General features: G+C 33.7%; 2 pseudogenes; both read right to left on the bottom strand.

Annotated features, from left to right (window-relative positions):
• Positions 1 to 12,954: 12,954 nt before the first annotated feature.
• Positions 12,955 to 13,583, bottom strand: LOC149535050 (glycine dehydrogenase (decarboxylating), mitochondrial pseudogene; annotated as a pseudogene).
• Positions 13,584 to 13,605: 22 nt separating this feature from the next.
• On the bottom strand, positions 13,606 to 14,387 carry LOC149535051 (glycine dehydrogenase (decarboxylating), mitochondrial pseudogene; annotated as a pseudogene).
• Between the last annotated feature and the right edge of the window lie 9,028 nt (positions 14,388 to 23,415).

Below are 23,415 nucleotides of genomic sequence, written 5' to 3' on the forward strand. Positions count from 1 at the left end.
CCTATTAAAGGATTTACAATATGGTTGTTAAACCAACCTATCTTTATAGGATTTTCATTCTCCTAATACAATGGCTAGAAAGTAGAATGTGATGACTTGATAACTTACAATCCTCAATTGCTGATTTCAAATCCTTATTCTATCCAATTTGATCTGATCTTTCTTGATCTAATATGACTCTGTTTGAAGTGTTGATGCTTTGTTCTCATCAATTGATTCTTCAATGTTGTCCTCCTTCTAAGTCTTCTCACCCCTTCCACTTCCCTTCAAACTTCACTAGCATTCTCTCATGCATTCCATATAATACTGAATCATGGGGTTTCAACCTCCTTAAAAAAGTTTTGAGACTTAGGGTTAGGTATGAATCTACAATTGAGATTCATCCATCTTTCCCACTCAATTCTTTCCATTATTCTGATTGGTTCCATGTTGATCTCATAGGGAATTAAAAGGATTTGATCTTATCTTTTAGATCCTTCAAGATTCATCTTGAGTTGGCTCAAAAATGGTTTACATCTAAGTTTGTGAGGGCACAAACTCTTATGTTTATTCTATGTTACTTGGTACTTATTGATTATTGATGCTTGACACACATAGGAATTATGTCTTTCTTAGCATCTATATGAATTCTATCTTACTCGGCTCCTATATTTTACTCAACACATATACTAGCTTGGCATCAATTATCACTTGGTACTTGAAACTTGCTCAACATTTGAATAACTTAACACTTGTTGAATTTCTAGCTTGGTACATACTGTAGCTTAGCATCTATATTATACTTGACATCAACTTAGAAATTTCTTAAGTGTGTTGACACTCAATTGTCAAAACCAATCTAAGACCAATAGTTTATAACACATTTCTAGGCTCGTAGATTGTGCTATCCTTGAATTTTTTTGGCCTTCATTGCCTAATTCATGTCCTTCTCAACCTAATCATTTTTTCCTCTCATATCAAGGCTATAAGCATTGTAAGATTCTCAAGTTAAGCTTACCTCCTATGGATATTAATTATGGTATTTTTCCTAGACCTTACATACCTCCTTTATCTATGGCTTCTACATCTATTAATCAATCTCCTACTATTGCTTGTTCATCTATTGATAATCCTATTAATTCTTGTATATAACCTATGAAGGATTGAGTAATTTCTTACACTCGTTCTCAACACATTTCAAACAAGACAAAATGTAATTGATCTACTAATGAATGTTCTAAGAAGCACCATTCTCAAGCTAAAGCTCATAACTTTATTCTTCAAAAATATGTACTTTCTTTTGATAACCCTATGCATGATGTGTTAAAAGAAGTTTTTTCTAATAATGATGTTAAGATGCATGATTATGATGATTCCATTCATATCTTAGATCCTATTTTGATTAATCTAGATGAAAAAGATACTAATTATGCTAATGATGAATACGAGACTATTGACATCGATATTGATTTACCTAATATGCTTTCATCATAATTAACAGATACACCTAGTATTGAACATTATAATTCTTAAAAGGATCCTTGTTTGGAACTTGCTATCATTCCTACTATGTTATATATAATACCTCTTACATGTTACTCCCCTTCCCTAAATGATATAGAATGAGTTGGGGAGAGTAAGAAACACACTTGATTGGCTTGTCCTTTATGGTAGCTTTTTTGTTTGTTTTCCTATTGTACTATGCTTCTCCCATGATGTGTTTTACAAATGTTGTTAGACTCTTTTATATGACCCTTGTGGCTCTATTGGTGGAAGGTGATAAAGGAATCAAACCTATTATACCACTCATTTATATGTATCTCTATTCTTCTATATGTTGTTTCATGTTATGTTGTACCTATGTTATTGTTCATAAATGTTTCCTTCTATAATCTACTTAGATCTATGACCTAGTAGTGTATATGCAGAATGTGGCCTTACGTTTCACACACACTTCAACATAGTCTTTATATGAGGATTCATCCTAGAATGAACATTGGAGTGTCCATCCAAAAATCATCCCACAAGCTGACTTGTTGCCTTCTATCTAAAGGGATTTTGCCCATTAATATCTTTAGAATTGAGATGCGAGCAACTAGAACCTCTAAAAATGAAAGATTTGAAAATAAGATGCAATTAATTTATGTGAATATGCAAATTAATCTTAAATGAGATATGCAAACTAGTCTAAAAACATATAAAAGAAACTTATGCTAAAGATGTATGCATATTATATCTAGATGAGAATTAAGATAACAATGAAAATCTATGGGAATGTAATAAGCTTAAATGAGTATGCAATTTGGTAGCAATTCGATGCCAATTCTAATTCATCCTCTATAATGAGGAAATGAGGGTCTCTTAAATAGACTTTCCTGGAATCCATCAATAGTTAAGATCAATTTCAATCAACGGTCAGGATTGAAGATGAGGTTTAGTTAAGGTGGAAGATTCCCAAATTAGAGGGAGTTAACTAGCTCAAATCTGAGTGCAAGAGTCAATCAACTTAGATAGACTTTAGTGTTAGAGTAAGTGATCTGAATCATTTCCAATTTGATTGGTAGTGAACTAGGAATTTCCCTTTTTTGAATTGAAGAGAGATTTTAGTGAGATATTTAATTTAATAAAATGAGATATGCTCCCATAAATACATTTTCTATTTAATTAAATAATTCCATGTAATTAATTAGAGATACTTTTTTATTTAATTAAATGGCTTCATTTAATTAATTAGGAATGACTTCCTATTTAATTAAATAACTTTTCTTAATTAATTAGAAATAGCTTTCAATTTAATCAAATAATTTTGTTTAATTAATTAAAAATAGGTATATTTATTAAATTAAATTAATTTAATTCCTTAGTATATTAGCCTTAGGATATAATTTAATTTAATTAAAGTGTAAATACTTTAAATTAAATTAAATTGTAATAAGTAGGTTTAATGTGACTAATATGAATCAATACGTTAGGAATTAAATAAAGAGTATGATGAATGCAGAATTAGGTTTTTTGCATTTGACAATTGACTCAAGTAGCGAGTAGCAGAATATGAATTGCCTAGTGAAATAGGACTTTAGAATCGATCAGAAATAGACCAGAATTGGTGATCATGGCAATAAGCCAATTTTGGAGTATTGCAAGTAGCACTAATTCTTTTTGATCTCTAGGTCATGGTCTAAAAATATTCTTCTTTGTATCTCTTATGTGATCTTTCCTCCTTTGTGATTGTAGCTCTACTTTCTTTAGGGAATGATGTCAATTAATTTTAAATTATATATATATATATATATGTATATGTATACATATATGTATATGTATATGTATACATATACATATACATATATATATGTATATGTATATGTATACATATGTATATATATGTATACACACACACACACATATATATATATATCTATACATATATATACATATATATACATATATATACATATGTATATATATGTATACATATATTGTATATATACACATGTATACATATATATGTATATTATATATATATGTGTATACATATATATAGATATATATACGTATATATGTATACATATATATATATATATATATATGTATATACATTGTTGGAATTATGATATATTTGTCATTAATGCAAATACTTATTCGATTCTGAATGCTTATCAAGCTCATCACTTACTCTACATTGTATACGGAGCATTTATTGGTTACCTTATAAGTTCAGCAGGTAAACACTTCTCACTGAGCATTCTAGAGGATACCCAATGAATGGGCAGTTCAACAGTGTTTATCGAGTGAAGAAGGTAAATGAAGGACTCAATGTTTACCGAGTGAAGAAGGTAAATGAAGGACTTAGTGTTTATTGAGTGAAGAAGGTAAATGAAGGACTCATTGTTTACCGAGTAAAGAAGGTAAATGAAGAGCTCAGTGTTCATTGAGCACAACAAGGTAAATAAAGGACTCGGTGTTCATTGAGCATAGCAAGGTAAATGAAGAAGTTAGCTTCTACCGAGTGAAACTATATCTATCGAGTCACCAATGGTTACCAAGTTCCAAGCAGTATTGTGTGGCTAGTATGAATTGAACCTCTACTTCTACCAAGTGCATGATGATGTCGAGTAATGTAGTGGATGTCAAGTATCAGAAGGTCACCAAGTCAGCTTAAGGAACCCGATTTTTCTACTATCTGGCCAACTCAATAATGTTTTATTCACTTATGTTTTGGTTGACCTTGTGATTGTAAATACTGGAATGGTATATATGTAATGTATGATATCATTTGTAAAAAAAATATGGAAGAGTATGGATGACTATATAAAAAGAGACATGTGATCTTTTGTGAATCAACAGAAGAAGTAGAGTATTCAGCAAGGTCTACAAGGAGTAGTAAAGATTCATCAATCACAAGAGGTGATTTATACTTCAAGGATCTAATCAGAAAATTATGTTTGTAAGTAGATACACTATTTCATTCTAACAAGTGAATCGGTTTTGTAAATCCTTTAACAGGGTAGACTTAACAGTCTTTTGTAAATCTCCTAACAGAGTGCATACTTCAGTGTATGTTTGTAAATCCTCTAACAAGGTGGACCTAGCAGTCCTTTGTGCTCTTAACAGGATAGATCATCAGAAGCAATCATTGTCAGCCTTAACCAGCCAACTTCATACTGCAATAACGAAGTTTTTTTGGCATCATCCCCACCCCAGTTTTACTTTCTATTTGGAAGGTTTCTGGGTCACCGAATCTTTGTGTACATCTTCAATGGATGTTTAATCTTTCAGTTATGCAGTAGATTAAATGAATGAATGGTGAATGGTTAAAATGATAAATTTTATAGAAATTTTATAAGTTACTGATTCACCCCTCCCCTCTCAGTAACCTATCTCATCCTAAATATTTCCAACAATTGGTATCAAAGCTTTGTGGTTCTCAGGATAAAGTTTAATAGCTTGAGAAAAGGTCAAGGATAATGGAGATATTTAGACTTGACAAATCTATTGAAAATGAAAAGCTAGATCTAGAAATGGCCATGGCTCAACTCAAAGAAGCAAAGGAGCATCTTTCTCAATCTCTAAAAAGAAGGAAGGAACTTGCAAGATAAATGAATGATCATTATAATGTTGAAGAAAAGATTGAAGACCTTTTACCATCAAGCAGTTCAAATGAAGCTAATGAAGTAGTCAAAGAACTTCTAGCTAAGAATGGTTCTCTATAGGAAGAAGTAAGGAAGCTTAAAAGAGAACAAGAAATCCAATCCATTAGGCTATGTGAAGTTTTGGAATAGAAAAAAAGGAAAATGAAGACTTAGAGGTAAGAAATAATCAATTCCTTCAACATGAAAATCTTTTAGGTCAACTATCTAATGCAAATAAAGAAATTATGAATCTAAGATCTGAGAATGAAAGTTTGAGAAATGATTTAACCACTAAAAGACAAATCAATGCAAGCTTACATAGTGATCTAAGATCTGAAAGACAAATCAATAAAAGTTTGGAAAATGACTTGATCACTAAAAAAAAAATCAATGAGAGAATGATGAAATCTCAAGAAGACATGACTCAATTAAATTAGCAAAGTGAGAAAAACTTTCATAGAAAAAAAGGTAAAGCCAGTCTTGGATATAAGGAAGAAGGTGAATCCTCCAAACAAGGTGCCCAAAGGAATCAAAGACCTACTTGCAATCACTGTGGAAAGATAGGTCATACATCAAACAAATGTTGGAGTAATGGAAAAGGAAAATTCAATGGCAAATGCTTCAACTGCAATTAGCAAGGTCACAAAGTTAATGAATGCAAAGAGAAATCAAAATTTGAAGGCAAACGTCACAAATGTAAGAAACAAGGTCACAAGGCATTTGAATGTAAATAAAAAATATTCAATCCAGCAGAACAAATTATCAAAGCAATATTTGGTTGGGACTACAATACTTGGTTTAGGTGTCACTATTGTGGAGAATATAGACACATTGGGATCAACTGTGCAAGACATCACCTAAGAAAGAGAGATACAACCATAAGATGTTACACATGTATTGAACTTGGTCATATAGCCAAGAATTGCATGAATACTGGAAGAATTGAAGATGAAAAGAAATCTAAAGCTGATAACATTTGAAAGCAGATGAGACAACAATAGATTCCTAAATCTACCAAGAAAGACAGTTCAAATGATGGTCATGTCACTCAAAAAATGGGTGACTCCACCATTTCAAATTAGATTTAAGAAGAATCAAGAACTGCATCATCAAGCCATATCTCAAGCAGTTCTAGAGTGAAAGAGTGCAAATGATCAAATCAGTATTTCAGACTCAAGGACCAAAAGAAAAGTTATCACTCACTGTGTTTCATCTACCAAGCAAGGTTGGTTAAAGACCTTACCGAGCTAGGTCGAGAGTATCAAAGATTTTGTTTGACCACCGAGTTGGAAGGTTTTACCAAGTAGATTGATGATAGATTGGAAGGCACTATGTCATCTCATCTACCTTTGTACCAAGCATTAATGATAGTATTTTCATCAAAAGGACAGAAATTGATTTCATTTTTCATCGTGACTTAAGAATACTCAAAACTAAAAGATTTCTAGTAAATCTAGAGCAAATACCAAGTGATTTCAAGTGATTTTCAAGCGGAGAATTTGTTCAAGATTTTCTTATATTTATCGAGCAGCTATGGCATCCATAAGCACTAGCAGCACCAAGGCAAAAAGAGGTTCAAAAATGTTGACAAAGGGTACATAATGGGAAGCGCCCAACTTCAAGATTGTTTCAGTCATTGTAGAATCACTCGACCCAACTGGAGCTCAATCACAAATACCACCTAAGGTACTTCTTATCAATGATATTCATACTCATTTCAAATGTTCTATTCAAGAAATCAGAAACTTAGAGATGGATAGTGCCCTAGGTGAAATGAGTGTAGATGGCTCTCTGAAACCTGAGTTCAAGCATCTTGAAACCAAACACTTGACTCATATCTCGCATATGCCTAGGAACTTTCAAACCAAATGGATTAGGTATATCTTGAGTCGGGTACATAATAGACAATTATGGTTAGAGTAGCCAATGCTAATAAAAAAGAAGATGATTCACAAAATCATGGGTCTCCCTATGCTCAGCAAAGCCAAAACCATCAAAACCCTAAGTCGAGATGAGCTACAGAAGAAAATCCTAGCTGAATGGGATGGTAGAGGTTTATAGGTCAACATTGTATTTGATGTCAAACTAAGATTTGGCATACATGTAATTGCATATAAATTATACATTTCCACTAGATTGAATAGTGTACCTTGTGAAGCTATGGATTTAGCCCTCAAGATTGTAAAGAAAAACCTTGAACTTGATCTATTTGAAGTATTGCTGAAACAATTAAATAAAAATATGGATAGTATAAGGACTTCCAAGAATAACCCTTGTAAATTTGGTTCTCTATTGATCTAATTATTTTTCTACATTCAAAAATTCTTTCTATCTAAAGGAACTATCATATGGAGAAAAGACATTCCAATTCTGTGTCAAATAAATGAGTTTGTGGCAGAGATGGATGAAAATTTTGATAGCATCATGGACAATTATTTTGAAGATTTCAAGGAGAGAATGAATAACAGGTTTTGGATTCCACCAAAATTAGTTGAAGATTACAAAGATGATGTATGCTTCATGGTTGACTGTGATAAGGTGTACATCTAGGCAGTCAAACCCTGAGTTGCATGGGTAAAACCTCTTACCTATGAGGTAAATATTGATGAAGTCAAAGACATCATAGAAGCACTGGTAAATGAGCCAGTAGACCCAAGGCAACCAATTTTTGGAACCTATGATGAAGCAAAGGGCAGAATTGAGCTTGAAGTCAAGCTACCATAGGCCATAAGCAAAGGTAAGAGGAAGATAGCAAAATTGAAAATTTCATTTGGCCCTCTTATGCTAACAAAATGAAAAGGTGAGGACAAAGGAGATGATGAAGAAGGAGGAGAAGAAGAAGAAAAAGAAGAACAGGAAACTAAAGAAGAACCTCCGAAGAAGAAAGGTAAGGCAATAATTACCAAACCCAAGAAGAAGCCTACTACCGTATTCACAAGAAGAACCAAAAAAGCTAAGCAAGAACCTATAATAGTTAGGCCTACACCTACATTTGAGGAAAGGCTTAAAAAATTGGAAGAAGGAGCAGGCATCACAAATTTCAAGGCATTAAAATTTGAAACTAGAACAGATGCTAAGAAAATGCAGATAGAGGAACTGGTACTTAGCAAGATGGGTAAATGGAAATACTCCCTAGACTAGCTTGCCTCCCAAATCTTGAAAGACCTATTGGAGAGATTGCAACCAAGATGAGAGTTAGCAACCCAAATGGTAAAAGACATCTATGAGCAATCCCTAAAGAATCTTCAACCAAGTCTCACTGGAGTAGAAGTAAAAATTACAATGAAAAACCATGAAGGTAAAATGATGACCAGATTTCACACATGTTTAATTTTGATCAAAGACATTGAGCATGTTGTAAATGATGCTAAAAACATGTGGAAAAAAATCTATCATCTGCATAAGCCTAGTGAAGACCCAGTGGAAATCAAGGATGATGATAGCAGTGACAGTGATGATATTGATGGCACTCCATCCATCACAGTCTCACTAGGAGAGCTGCATGCATTAATGGGAGAAGACAAGGAGGAAGAAGAGGAAGAGGAAGATAAGGAGAAAGATGATCTAGTAAAAATTGTAGCAGTAGTTATTGCATCCCTTCCTCACTCTCCACCAAAAACTATTTCATCCACTAAGGAGATAGTTTTTACAAGTGAGATTGTAAGCCCATTCTCCACATTAATTGCTCAATCTTCATCAGCCTCCTCCCAGCTCCAGGTATCTGAGACAGATTTGCCAAGCCACTAGTACATTTGAGACCATATTTTGACCATTATTGGTTGAAAATTTGACCCAATTTTTTACCAAACTTTGACCAACTTTGACCAACCCATTAGTCAAAAAAATTTGGTCAAAATTTTGACCAACCTTTTGGTTGGTCAAAATTTCAACCAATACGTTGGTCGAAAAACCTCCATAGCCATGGTGCAAGTTCTACCAGGAATTGGTCAAAATTTTGACCAATAAAGGTAGAAATTTTGACCAATGAAGCTCAAAAATTTCAACCAATAAAGGTAGAAATTTCGACCAATGAAGGTCAAAAATCTTGACCAATGAAGGTAGAAATTTCAACCAATGAAGGTCAAAAATTTTGACCAATGAAGGTAGAAATTTTGACTAATGAAGGTAGAAATTTCTACCAATAGGTAGGTGTAAAAAAAATTTCAGGCATTCTATAAAATAGTCACATGCCTTGCATATGATATGACATTTTGCATGCATCCTGCACTCTCTCATCCGGCTGATGATGGATTACATAGAGTGATCTGAAACCATGATGCTAAAAAACACACACAATCAAATCCAAAATGAACTTGCATTACAAATGGATTGTGGAAATCTAATATTATTAATTTTGCATGCATGTCTACTAGGACAAATATATGTTTAAGTTGTGATTGTCCTAGTAGACATGTATGCAATTTTACCAATATCAGATTTCCACAATCCATTTGTAGTGCAAGTTCATTTTGGATTTGATTGTGTGTTTTTAGCATCATGGTTTTAGATCACTCTACGTAATCCATCATTAGCTAGATGAGAGAGACTGTAGGATGCATGCAAAATGTCATATCATAGGCAAGGCATGTGAACTATTTTATAGAATGCCTGAAAAATGCTGACAGTAACTAATATGAAAAATATATAATTAGTTATATGATTGAGACAAATCATGTACCAGTGAGTTGGTCAAAATTTTTACTAGATAAATTTTGACCAATGGGTTGGTCAAATTTGGTCAAAAATTGGTCGAAAATTTGATCAATGAAGGTCAAAAAATGAACCCAAATGCACTAGTGCAAGTATGCTCGCCAAGTTGACTCTTTGAGTTCGGTCATCAAGTCACCCCACCAAAGTGCCTCATCAAGGTCAGTCTTTAGGTCCGCTCATCGACCTTGCTCACCAAGTCAGCTCGCCATGTTGCGTCTCTAAGTGGCCTCGCTAAGTTGGCTTGCCAACTTGCCCCACCAAGTTGCCACTTTAAACCCACTCACCATGTTAGATTGCCAGGCCAGCTCCCCAAGTTAGCTCGCCAAGATGACAACTGAAGTATGTTCACCAAGTCTATTTCTAATTCATTGTCTATAGCTTAAAATAGGAATACATCTACTAAACAAAATACAAATCAGTCAACAAATTTGAATGTGGTAGAAGAGTGATCAACAACATAGTGAATCGAGTCTATAGGTTTGTGGCATTGACGACACTTGCTGGTTTGAGAAGAGATTCAAAAGGAGGCCTGGTTGAGGATGCATTTCAATAGCAAGCAAGAGCAAAGACATGATGCATGCATCACTTTGATGAAAATACAGGCAACGAATAACATGCAAACATATGCTTATTTTATAAACTTCAATGAAATCTATTTTCTCCTGATCAGATCAAAAGACTACAAGACATCACTCAAGGCATTCGTATCATGATCTTAGCCAAATTACAGGAAGTCATTGTAATCAAATTACTTTCTTTCAATATAATGGGAGGAATCTCCTTTCACAGCAATTCAACAAAAACAAAAAACTCAAAACATGTAGAAAACAAAAAGTAGAGAATGCCATTTAAAGAACTTTTTCAGTGTGTTGAAGAAATATGGTAGGCAATATGGTATAGAACTAGATTAAACATATACCCACCATTTTAATCTCAAACAAGACATCCACTAAATTGTTATCCTATTTTTAAAAAAAATCAAGATTCATGAAACTACCAATTTAAAAGGTTCATAGTGCATTCTATCCATTAAGAAAAGTGCAACTTGAGATAAAATTGTTTGAAAAGTAACCTTCCAGAACACGTGTAAAATGAAACGTGCACTTTCTGCCAAGTTTGTATCAGGGATGTTCTACTTCTAGATGAAGAGGTTCTGCAAGTCTAAAATAAAACTACAGCTCCAAAATCAATGACAATTTTTATGTTTATAGTGTTACTATTGCCACAAACATAAGAAAGATATATAAGAATATGCCCACTATTTAGAAAAATCAGACAGTAAGACACGAGATCTTGAAGGGAAAAGAAGAGGAGGTTCATAGAATTAAAATTACAATTAACGAAAAAAAATCATTTTGGCATATATGTGAAAAAGGAAAACTCGCATAGTCTAAGCCAAGGATAAATTCCATTTTAATTTTAGGTTGGGCATAAAATGCATTCACCAAGCACAAATGATTAAATAATATCTGGAGCAAGTCTTGATCTATTTCTCTAAATTTAATAAAATTTGATAAAAATTGATAAAATTTGAACCCATCATCCAAAGAAGAGTCTTGCTTATCAACATGATGTACTTGGAGATTACCATTATCTCTACTTGTCTGATAAACATATCTGGCAAGCTTCAAACCCAATAAGAAATAATCATCCCAGGCCTCAGCAATTCTACCAAAAAGATCTCTGTGCACACACAACAGAGACAACAAGATAGAAAAGTTCTTTCCAAACACTTTATGGCATAATGTAACAAGGGAAGGAAAGTTTTCCACTATTTCCTCTGGCATTGCAAATACTATGGAGGATGCAAATGCAGTTGTTGCACTTGATTTCCTCTCACAATCTATATTCTCTACAAGTGACAGCACTTGGGAAAGAGATCATTGAATAGTAGGATTGCCTTTTCCCAAAAAGTGAGTATCTATTGATTCCAAACTGGATCTCACTTGCTCTTTGGATAATATGCCTTGGGAAAAATGAAGCAAACTTCTCAACGGACTCCATTCACAAATAAAATCTTCTAAACCATGATCGGATTTATATACTTGATTGATTTTTGGAAGCAAAGTAGTCACAATTGTGAAAGATAATGACCTTGAATTAGCTTGTGAGAGGAAATATCCACTTGTCAACATAAGGATCTGACTTCAAACTCAGAATGAACTATATGAGGAAGAACAGATACACACTTGAGCCTGCAAAAGAAAGTTCATCACACTGGCCACGTAGAATGAAATCATTTTCTGGTGGGCAACCTTCTAACTTTTGGAACTTGACTCAACAACTCAAAGGCACTTTTGCAAGACACAGATCACAAGAGGGCTAAAATGTGGAGGTGAAAGATCTGCATAATTTTTAATGAGTAAGTTATTAATTAAAAATAAAAGAGTAAATGAACAGACAAGAAACTTTATTATATAGGCCCAACTAATAATTTTCACTTTTCAGAATGAAATTGTGGTTAGTGTTAGACATCTATTTTCCATAATTCATTGTGCATCAGCAACTACTCATCAAAGGCTAAGAAAACCATGTAGTGTTTGGAACTAGGCTGTTATTTTCTTCAAGTCAAAGGGATGAAATCATTTGAAAGAAAAAATTATTTTTTTAATAAAAATATAATTAGTGCTACAGTTAAACCCAAGACAGACAAGTCATTCCATGATTCTAGATATTTTCCAATAAAAGAAATGGACAGACATGAAATGGACTGTCCACTCTAATTTGTGGAAGCTCCCCTGACAGTGCATTTGAAATATCTGTAGGTAACTCCAAAATTAAGTTGTGGGATCATATCAATGGTTGTTAGTCAAAATTTTCTCTTGAATAGGGTTGTGAGGATATTTTGTCAGCATTTGGTTCCTAATTTACGCAAGAATTGGGGTCTGATAATATTGTCTTACAAATTGTTTATTTTACAATGGAGTTGTATCTTCTATTTTATTCCTGACTAATAGAAGTTTATCTGACCCTTAGATGATCAAATCCACTTGATAAATGTTAATCTCTCTTTAAGTTTTGCACTATTTTCTATATTAGGAATAAGTCAATTCTTGAACTATCTACAACTATTGATTGCCTTGTGTTTATTTTTATTCCTGTTAGAGCCTTCATTCAACTCTATCTACCCTACTTGTCATTCCAAAACATAAGGATTTATAATTTTTTCTCTATACACATTATCTACCATAAAACTAGTATGTTTAATGTCCATTTTCCCATTCTCAATTTTCATAATCTCCATTTTTATTGATATTGGTAGAATCATGGTTGAGCCCCATGGTGCTGTTGATATCATATCAAGTGGTTGTGGATTCCCTTGAGGAGTAGTAATTCCATTTATTGGTACCAGAGGTTGTGATGGTAAAAATGGTGCCAAATGCTTCTTTACTCCTATAGGCCTCATACCAGAGTGTAGAATGTAGAATGTCTTCTAAAGATTGAGATGGCATACATCCACTCCAATTCAACTCGAGCTAGTTAGTCCAACCTGCACATTCATGTTTGCACCATCCATGTACACTTGACTATCATTGTCATGAATGATTTAACATATCTTATTTAATACCCTCCTCATACACACCATGCATTGAAGGATAGGTAATCATAAGTGCTACAAGGTTTCCTTATTTTCCTCTACATCCTTCATTTTCTTTAGCAACAGTTCAAACAACAACAATTTTCATTCCACACATTGTAGCACTTGCAGGATTCATTCCGTGAGTTGAGACAGTAATGATAGAAGTTTTGATGCCCATCTCCCCTTGCTTAACGATAAGCATATAACCTTTACAATATCAAGGAATGGAGCATCCTCAACATTAATAGTGCCTAATTTCTTTAATCCACTAATAAATACTCCTGCCAAACCATGTACACATTCTACATTTTTTTTCAATCCTGCCAGACCATGATAGATTGCATACATAGAAGATATATTGTAATTAATGCCTGTATCATGTAGATATTTCTAGTGGCATTATCTTGCCTGATGTGTTGCTCCCTTGTCTACATTTCCATCCTTAGCACAGGATTCCTATGGGAATCCACATTAACTCCAATAATCCTACTAGGCATCATTCATTTTTACTCTTAAGATGTAACCAATCAATATAAATGAGGGGCCCCCATAGTCCAAGGGGACACCAAATCTTTGAGAAGACCCAAAGATGATATCCACCCCGAATTCCTCAAGAGGCTTCAGTATTGTTAGTGTAGAAAAATCAGAGGCCATGACAACCTTCACACCATTAGCATGAACATTCTTAACAAAATAAGAGTAATCAATAACTTCCCTCTCTATCCTAGGGTGTTGAACAAGCACCCCACAAACATCCTTGGAACTATAATCAAAGTACTTTAGAGTAGATTTCATGACATTCAACCCCAACCAACCTACCCTTATCTGGCACACATCAAATGTCTAAGGATGAGAGTTTCTAAAAATGATACAAGTCTTCTTATTATCTTTGGTTATATCATTACATATCACAATAGCCTCAAAACTAGTAGTGGCCTCGTCCAAAAGAAAATCATTTGACACGGGAGCCCAGTAAGATCTAATATCATGTTTTAGTGATTCAAAAAAGATTCTAGATATCATGCAAACCATGTTAGGAGGGGACAAGGGATGACGATGGGGCTGAAACCTACGATAAATTATACTCTATTAAAAGTATTAACTTATTACTATGAAAAGAAACATTTCACTTAACAAAAACTAATATATCAAGTACCTCCATTTGAAGAAAAATTATCACTTTTTGCTCGAACATCATGGATACTTAATTGATGAGTAAGTCTTGACAATAAAGATGCCTATTTTTTGAATCTCTCATGTTTCCTTTTTGCATTCTGATCTTCTTGGAGAATTTCTTCAATCTTTGTTGTACTCTGAGAGCTATTTGAAGTACAATTGAAAAATAATATATGAGGAACACAAAAAACAAATATAACTAGTACCATGGCCATATTAGCCACATGTAATTAACCTTCACCTGACAGAGCTATAAAGTTGAGTCAGGATTTCCTCTTTGGCTTTCTCAACTTGGCAGAGCACCACAGCCTGTCAATCATTGAAGGACAAGTTAATACTCATGAGAACCATACAGAAGAATGCATATTTCTGTAGTGCTTTAATGCAAGGATGTTCTAAGGTTCTTACTTTGGGTACATTTGCAGCAAGAATATTTAGAACAGCTTCCACATAACCACATACTTCCTGAGACATCAACCTCAACTCCTCCTCTGGATCAACTGGTCACCTGGCCATTGTATCCTAATTACAAAGAACATGAATAAACTGAACATTAGCTTTGCCTCAGTATTTAACTATGTCTTGTTAGATAAATTAAGACGCATCATGATCAATCAACCTTACAGAAGGAAAAAACCATTCCTAGCATTTTCATTAAATAATTAATAGAAAACCAGCACAAATGTTTTTTACCACATTACATAAGTTTTTTTTAAGAATGCATACTGTAAAGCATAGAGCTACTACAATTTTATTGTAAAGAAACTATGAGAAATAAATTGGCACATTGTTGAAAAGTCATGTGAGCTCCATATGAATGGATATTCCTAATAGTACATGAGTCTGTGTCTCATCTCACATTCAAACTCAGTGACCTTCATTACCTAAGTTGAATTCCTTCTAAAAGGTACCAACTAAGAGATAAAAAGATTTGTATGGTTGATAATTGACAATAGTTCCATAGGGTAGACTAAAGGGGAATCTGTTTGTCCATCTCACATTCAAACTAAGGTTTTGCATATCATCTCCATAGTTGAGTCATTGTCTTTACCTTTGAAATTTGCCTAACCCATGGACTTACTTGGAGTAATGTGCACGTTTGTCAAGCTGGAAATCCTACTTCCAATGCAAGAGGACTTCTCTGAAGGTAAGTTCAACATTTTAAACATGGGCATTAGAGCTGAGATACTATGTTCCCAGCTTGACTTTTGACTGTATGAAATGATTCCTGAGACAATTTGGCTCAGAATCAGAGAGAAAATTGGGACTTGAATTAGAGTTGATAGTCTTGTTTCTGGCATGGGCATCCTTGAACCTGAGGAGGAGCATCTTGGCAGTCTCTTTGCCCCTCAAAAGGTAGGTTGCTTCATCCTTTGCAAGTGAACAGTATCACCACAATTTTTTGTAAGTGTCTCTAATAGCTGCAAAAATAACTAGGCAAATATTAAATCAAATTTATCCATCAAATTCAATCATAAATGAATTCTTACTATAGTAAATTTTTTTCACTCAGAATTCAACCAAATATCTGAGTAATGATAACTTAAAATAAATCAAAATGTATATAGAAATTTATAATATTATTCAATACTAACTGTTAGAGAAAGAATTTGGATCTTAGGATTCTTATTGGCAATGCGTTTCTTAATTTCTTTGATTACTTCCTTTGCTTGTATGTTCCAACACAATCATATTGACCAATATAGACCCTTCATTACTATCAAGATATCCAAATGTAAATTTATAAGAAAGAATTTAGAAGACAAAGCTGTTAACCTACTTTATAAAAACCATACCAACATCTCTTATGTGAACTCTATTCATATAAAAAAGATGGGATTACATTCTCCGAACATGGACTACCATTAATGCATACTATAGAACAACTACCAATCAAATAATGTCAAATTGGATTTACAAAAGTGGATAACAGTGTATCAATATTTGCAAAGCATAATCAAGAAATCTGAACCTAAGGTGGATTAAAGCAATTTAGCATGATTCTATGCCTTGTAACTCAAAGATGAAAGTATTTCCAAATATTTTGTATCACTTCTCATGTTAGAAAAAATATTATATAGACACATCTTATAAATATAGCCAAGATAGAATATATGAAAAAAGGAGTAAGATTTCTTTGTGCCATTCAAGGTTCTTGGATAGGCAGCATGAATAAAATGAAATGCTTTCATTTCCTTAAAAATTCTTGAAATCCATGTTTGATTGTGACTACCATACATGTTGATCTGAGCATGCCTGGCTCCTAGTTACTGCTATGATATAGTTTAAGATTACTACTGTAACTGATAAATGGTGATGTAGATGAGCAAATTTGGATAACAGTTTCTATATGTTAGGTGTCGAGAAGCTTCACTTTACAATTTAAAAAATGGTTCTACCATACATGCTATTTTATTTTGTGTCATCTTGGAAAACATTGGATCATTCATGTAAACAAACCTAACAAGCTCTCGTGTGGTTTATACTTAAGTTCTAACATTTCTTTTCTAGCCTGCACTAGAAGACTCTTCTAAAAAGTAATTCAACATTATAACATAATTATGAGCTACGGAAGCATCAACTGTACCAAATTCTTACATAGCTAAAAACTATATAACCCATCACTGAAAAGTGATCAATATTACTCAAAAGATGCATTTTTTAAAACCATTGATTGATCAAAAGATGCACATCTTGTTTCTAGCTCGTACTGTTTCCATTTCTTAATCTATTAATTCTTTGAGCTTGATTGTTCTAACACCGTGCATAATGCTTTTATTGTTCCTTCCTAAATAGGCTCTGAAAGGTATCAGAGAGAAGGTGCATATTGTAACTAAGTTTGGATTGACTTGGAGTAATGGAGAATTTGGTGTGAAGGGAGATCCTGCATATGTTAGAGCTGCCTATGAAGCAAGCCTCAAGAGGCTTGATTTAGACTACATTGATCTTTATTACCAGCACAGGGTGGATATTACTATACCCATAGAAGCTACTATAAGTCTTCGGATTCCAAACCCTTAACCTTGCACCAAAATACTATTTTTTCATGGCGCTGTAAGTTTTAAGATTCAAAATCTGTACAACTGTGACAGGTTTTTTATTTTAATCTTATTTATAAAATTTTGGGCAATGGTTTTTCTCCAAAAACTACATAGTTGAATCTTGAATTTGATTTGATGTGAGAAATATATTTTACATATCAATTCTTGAGATTGATAAGTATGAAATATTTTCTATAGCAAGTCAAATTGTGATTTTACTACAAGGATTCAACTGTGTGGTTTTCTAGTGAAACACATTAACACAAGTTATTTTAATAACGGTTCACAAGAACTCATTTTTCATAAGAATGAATGGAACACGTAGTACTCATTACATTTAGATGATGCTCATAAGGTGAAGCATTAAGCCTTTCCAAAAGGTCACTAAGTGCAATACTACTCCAACTTATTGTCATGAGAGATGAGTTCTTATGAAGCTAATGTAACATGAGTCAATGAATTTGTCTCAAAAACAACAAAATCAAAATTTCAAACCTCTAATTTCACTAGAAAATATGTGTCTAATAATCAAGGTTGGATGGCTTTGGAGGGCAAGATCGTATCCCTCTAGCTCTTTACTGACGCCTAGCAAAACATAAGAAATCTGATAACAAGCAAATCTATTTTCCTTTTATATAGATGGGTGAACTAAAGAAGTTGGTAGAAGAGGGAAATATAAAATATGTGGGTCTATTTTAAGCCTCTGCTTCAACAATCTGTAGGGCCCATGCAGTGCATCCAATCACTGTTGTGCAGCTTGAATGGTCTCTCTAGAGTAGGGAATCTGAGGCCCAAATTATTCCCACCTCTAGGTAAACATTTTGATGATATAATACCTCAACAGTCAGTGATTCAATGTTTACTTTATAGATTGCAGAGAACTGAGAATAAATATTTGTGAATTGGGTTCATAGTATATACCAAAAGTTGAAGTTTTTAATAAGGTTTTTTTTTTAACTTTGTTCCATTTGAACTTAGATAAGGAATACAAGCTTACTTATATTTATTTTATTTCATTTTATTCCATTCATAGGGAGTTGGGTATTGGGATTTTTCCATACAGTCCTTTAGGCATGGGTTTCTTCAGCACAGGAGGAAAACTTCTTCAAAGTGTGACAGATAATGACTTCATAAGGTAAAGGATAGAATTTTTTTTTTCCATTTAATAATTGTACCATTTTAAAGATGATCTAATGTTGAGTTCAAACATTGAGACTGAACAACAAAGTAAAATCTAAACAAAAATCTACATGACAAGACTGACAATAAAGGTGAAAATTAATTTGATTTGATTTTGTCATTGTTGATTGTTTCATATCATAATAATTGATCTGTTAAATAAGGGAATCTGAGGTTTTAAGGTGAGAATCTTGAGTGGAACCAAGATCTATTACTAAAGCTAAGTAAGATTAGTTTAAGAAAAGGGTGCAGCCCAAGCCAGGTTGCTCTTGCATGGGTTCAAGACTAGGGAAATGATGTTCTGCCCATTCTCGGAACCACCAAGATGAAGAACCTGGATGATAATATCTTCTCTCTTGGTAAAATTGATAGCAGATGACATGAATGAAATTAAAGCCATCTTTCCTGTAGATGCTGCAGCTAGAGACCAACACAAAGTTGTTGATTTGCAATTGACCTAAATAAATTTAGAAATGCCCCCATAAAACACTCTCCATTGAATTAAAGCACGTAAATGTTTGTGTTCTAGAGCAGAACATTTGCAATTGAGCTAGATGAATAAAGGGCTCTGAAGAGTTAATAGTGTTAAAAAAAAAGAATCTAAATAAATGGATTTTTTAGCCTTGTACTATATCAGTTATAAATGCTTATTATTGAAAATGTAGTATTTTTAAAGTCTATTAATGGAGTATTTTCAGATCCTATTAATAGAGAGCTTTTGGTAAATGACTCTATAAAGAGTTTTATAAACCTGGTGGAAATATATTTCGTTAATAGTAATGATACTAGCATTTTAACATTTATGCATGACAATATTTATGGACTAGTGATAAACCCAAACCCTTCCACATGGATCTTAAGTAGGAGTTAGTAATAAAGATCCAATAAATGAGTTGTAATGTCTCCAAGGTTCTCTTAGAGACTTCGATATTCAACCATTGTTACTCCACATAACTTGTGGGCTTGGACATCAGGATAACAATATGCCATTTATTATCAGTGCATGCCAAGGATACATTAGAGGTTTTTGACCCATATGTCAACAAATTCACGTTTCAAAGTAGATAATCTAGAATGTCCATCCGGTGCCAATTACATGTTTTATTATCAAGACAAAGCACAAGAACCCGTAACTACAAATAAATCCAAATTTCCTTGAATTTCCTTGAAACAATATGAAACACACTCAAAGAAGTGGTATAACATTGAATAAGACCCATATTACATTACAAAAACCATATAAAAATCTCAAAGTCTTTCTAATACAAATTTCAAACTTTTTTATGATCATATTAATTTAAACAAAAATAAGTATATAATGGTAAGAAGTTGCATGCAAAAATTATTTATAATATTGCATTCAAATTCATTGATATGCAAAGAAGTAGTGCCATGTAGAGTGCGGGAAGGATCTATGTTGTATGGGTATGTCTCTCTTGATATAGAGGCGTGACACCTAAGAAAGAAATGGTAGCCCTCGTTCACTATGTTTTGTACACAGATGTCACTTTTATTGATACTTTAGAGTCTTAGACACTAATAAAATTATTGTAGGGAAAGTTAGTCAACTTACTAAATCTATTATGACACCTCCATTCTAAACGGCATTATCATATTAGACTTTGTGATCCAACATATTGAAGAAATTACCTTAATATTGAAGAATTAATACAAGTGATGTTGCAAGTGTAGTGGGATTGCTTCCAAATTCTGACTCTTCCACAATACCACTCTAAATATATAGTCCATGTCTAGTTCCTTTGTGCTCATTCCATTAGGAAGACTCTAGTTGAAGGAGTGAACCAGCGAAGCCAAAATTAAATGAAGCATCTTATCAGCCAAAGGAAGCCCTGGGCATATTCTTCTCCCTACTCCAAATGGTATAAGCTCAAAATCTTGTCCCTTAAAGTCCATAGTAGCTCCCTCTCCCTCCAAAAACCTCTCTTGCATAAATTTGGAAGGCTCCTTCCAACACAACAGGATCCCTCACAATCGCCCACACATTAACCCATTCTTGTGTTTCTTTGGGGATCACAAACCCCCTATTTCACAAGATCTTGATGCTTTATGAGGGATCAAAAGAGGACCAAGAGGATACAGTCGAAGCACTTCTTTCACCATTGCATGAAGGTAAGGTAGATGATCAATATCAGATTCCTCCACTCTTCTACTATGACCTACAACCTCCTCTAACTCCCCTTGGACTTTTTCCATTTTATCTAGATTATGAATGAGTTTTACCATTGCCCATTCTATTGTTGCACTAGTGATGTCGAAACCAGCAATTAATAGATCCTGCATTATCAAAACACCCCATCCTCATTAACCAATGCCGCCACTCTCATCTTCAGCCCTAACTTGGCCTCCTCATTAGCAGATGACAACATTGATTGCAAGGATTTCATTAACACCGCCGCTGCCACACCCATCTCCACGCACCCCCTATACATAGATGCCCCTTTCTCAAAATCCTTCACCTTTGCCTCCTCCAGCCTATGAAACCCTTCCTCCATTTTCATCCTCAGCAACAATGAGTTTTTCCAACTTTTTAAAAAAATTTAACATATGAAGCCTGTGTTGGTCAAAAATTTGACCAACATGGGCATGGATTTTTAAAAAAAGATATTTTCCTTGCATATTTCGACCGATCTAAAACATTTTAATAGATGGTCAAAAATTGGGGTCAAATGTACTAGTGAGCACTTCATCTACCGAGCTGACTGTTACTTCTTCAGTTATCGAGCCAAGCTCCTTAGCTCCATCATCTTCAATTGGTATAGCAGTAAGTTCCACAATTTTGTCAGTTCCAATTTGTTCTACAATTTTGTCAACATTATCTGCATCTACTTCAAATCTAGTTAGTTCAGATACTACATTACTGAGTGTATCATCATTTTTGGGAAGCATTCCAATTTTTTATTTGGTAAATACTCCTATTGGCACTCAATCCTCAAGTATCCTAGTTTTCACTGCTAGTCCTTCCATCTCCACTATTGTGTCTCTTCCCAAGGTCAAACCAGTCATCATAGAAGACAAACAAAAGCAAACATTAAGACTTCTGATCACTGGAAAAGAAATTCCTGAAGATATTGACTTAGACACAGAGATAGTGATTCCAAAAATTGACTATGAAAATGCTACCATTGAAGAGATGAGGTATTCTAGTCAACTAATAGAGATGAAGGCTATGCAGAAGCAGTTAAGGTCTGAAAGGGATAAGGAGTACAGAATAATTAAGAATGCCAAGAATATAATTATAGAAGCTATAGGTGTTGAAGTAGTTTCTACTCAACACATTTTGATTTAGTTAGAAGAGGTTGTAAATAAATTCAATGAGGACACCTCTGGTCAAGAAAAATTGATTGAAAAGGTTGAAAGAAAATTTGATAATAAGGTGCTTGAGCACATTGCAATAAAACAGGTAGAATTGTCCACAATTTTGGTCAATCTTGAAAATTCTTTTAATAATGTAACTTCACTTTTTTCCAAACTTTGTGATGTTACCAAGTATACCAAGGAGATCAAAGAAAATCTAAATAAAATTGATGAGGATATGAAGGTCAGTGCCCAAATGCTGCAACTTGACCCCAATTCAAGTTCATCCCATCATCTAAGAATCAGATTTTTGTCAAAAAAGTAGGCAGAATTGTTGAGAGAGGAAGCAAGGATCAGATCTACCTTGATTGACATCCAAAATATGATTCTTCCTATCATGGACACAATGTAGAAACACATTGCCTACTCCAAAAAATTGATCCATGACAACAATTTTTCAGTTGCAGATCATGTGATTGAACTTTCAGTTGAAGTTCAAATAGCACTCTCCACCTACAAAATTTTGCAAGAGAATTGGGATAAGACTTTGGCTCTTATTCTCAAGGTACATTCTGAGTTTATCTCTCATTTTGGTGTTTCTATGTAAATATATATTGTTTATTTTGGCATTATTGTCAAAAAGGGGGAGATAGAGTACCAAAGAAGAGATAGAGAGAAGAAATGGAGATATTTGTAAATAAGAAAGCCATGTGTAAAAATAGAAATATTTTTAAATACTATGTGCATATTGTATGGGGGAGATATATGTAAATCAGTACGTCAAATTTTGCACAAAATTTTTGGCTCATAAGTATTTTTGTCACTAATGCCAAAGGGGGAGATTGTTGGAATTATGATATATTTGTCATTAGTGCAAACACTTATTCAATTTTGAATGTTTACTGAGCTCATCACTTAGTCTATAGTGTATACCAAGCATTTAGTGGTTACCTTATAAGTTCAACAGGTAAACAGTTCTCACCGAGCATTTCAGAGGATACCGAATGAATGGGTAGTTCAGTAGTGTTTATCAAGTGAAGAAGGTAAATGAAGGACTCAGTGTTTACCAAGTGAAGAAGGTAAATGAAGGACTCGATGTTTACTGAGTGAAGAAGATAAATGAAGGACTCCATTTTTATCGAGTGAAGAAGGTAAATGAAGAAATCAGTGTTCACCAAGCACAACAAGGTAAATAAAGGACTTAGTGTTCACCAAGCATAGCAAGGTAAACAAAGAAGTTAGCTTCTACCAAGTGACACTATATTTACTGAGTCAGCAATGGTTACCAAGTTCCAAGAAGTATTGT

The sequence above is a fragment of the Cupressus sempervirens genome, chromosome 10, assembly GCF_028749045.1.
Source record: "Cupressus sempervirens isolate cs-2001-9-10 chromosome 10, ASM2874904v1, whole genome shotgun sequence".
NCBI classification, from domain to species: Eukaryota; Viridiplantae; Streptophyta; class Pinopsida; order Cupressales; family Cupressaceae; genus Cupressus; species Cupressus sempervirens.